The following is a 1243-nucleotide window of genomic DNA, read 5'->3' as shown; positions in this document are numbered from 1 at the left end:
CAGTGGGCTGGGAGCAGGAGGCAGAGCTGGACCCCAAGGTTGAGGGGCTTTTACCCAGCCCCTCGAGCCCGGCACTTTGAACTTGGACTTAAAGCCTCCAAATTTTAAGAATAAACTCCTGTTTGTTAAGGCCATCCCATTTGTGGTTTATTCTTGTCAGAGCAGCACAAGGTAACCAGAACAGTGACTTAAATGGCTTAAAACAAAACTGGATTAAAATAAACCACTTATTGTCCCATAGTTCTGTAGGTAGAAGTCCAGTGGATTTGGTTGGTTTCTCTGCTTCAAGTTTCACAAAGCCAAAATCAAGGTTGTGTTCCCATTTGAAGTTTCTAGGGGAGAATAGGATTCCATTTCCTTGTTTATGTCAGCTGAAAGCAGCTCTCAGCTTCTAAAAGCTGCACATATGCTTGGGCTTGTGATAGTTCTTGGTCTTCAAAGGCAGCAGTGATGGACTATCTCTCCTAATTCTTCTATCACATCTGTTTGACTTCAGATAGGAAGCATTCTCTGAATTAGCATTCAGAAAGTAGAAAAGGCATCATAAAATATTAATTGGTTAAACTTTCTTGGGAAATCTGAGCATATATATTCTGATCTTCAGGTATTCATCCCAGGGAATGCTATATAATGAAATTCTAACAAATGAGCAGAATACAATTCTAGATGGGATTTTAAGTATCCTAAATAACCTGGAAAGTTTTATAGTATTGTCAATATACTATATATTTTATAGTATTAACTCCTTAAATTAGAAAATCTACCTTTTAAATGGAGCCTCTGGGTGTTCAAATAGTTAGCACACTTGGCTGCTAACCAAAAACTTGGGAGTTGAATTTCACCCAGAGACACCTTGGAGGAAAGACCTGGAAAACTACTGCCCCCCAAAATCAATCATTGCAAACTCTGTGGAGCACAGCTCTATGCTAACACACATGAGGTCACCATGAGTCAAAATCAACTGGATGACAACTGGTTAACCTTCTGCATGTCTTCTCCTTTACAGTCTTTCTATAATATAGCCATTTAGATAAACTTTCTGACTCCAAACTTAATTTACTCAAAGTATCTTTTGAACAATCACCAGACTGATTTTTTTTAAACCAAATTCAAACTTCTCTCTCTCTCTCTCTTTCCTCCTTATAATTTGTCAATGCATATATGTGTGTGTATATATATATATATATATGGGAGCTCTGGTAGCATAGTGGCTAAGACACTTGCCTGCTAACCAGACGGCTGG

This window comes from Orycteropus afer, unplaced genomic scaffold (genome assembly GCF_000298275.1).
Source record: "Orycteropus afer afer isolate SDZICR_OR568_19922 unplaced genomic scaffold, OryAfe1.0 scaffold00425, whole genome shotgun sequence".
NCBI classification, from domain to species: domain Eukaryota; kingdom Metazoa; phylum Chordata; class Mammalia; order Tubulidentata; family Orycteropodidae; genus Orycteropus; species Orycteropus afer.
Note: the sequence above shows the minus strand (reverse complement) of the source record.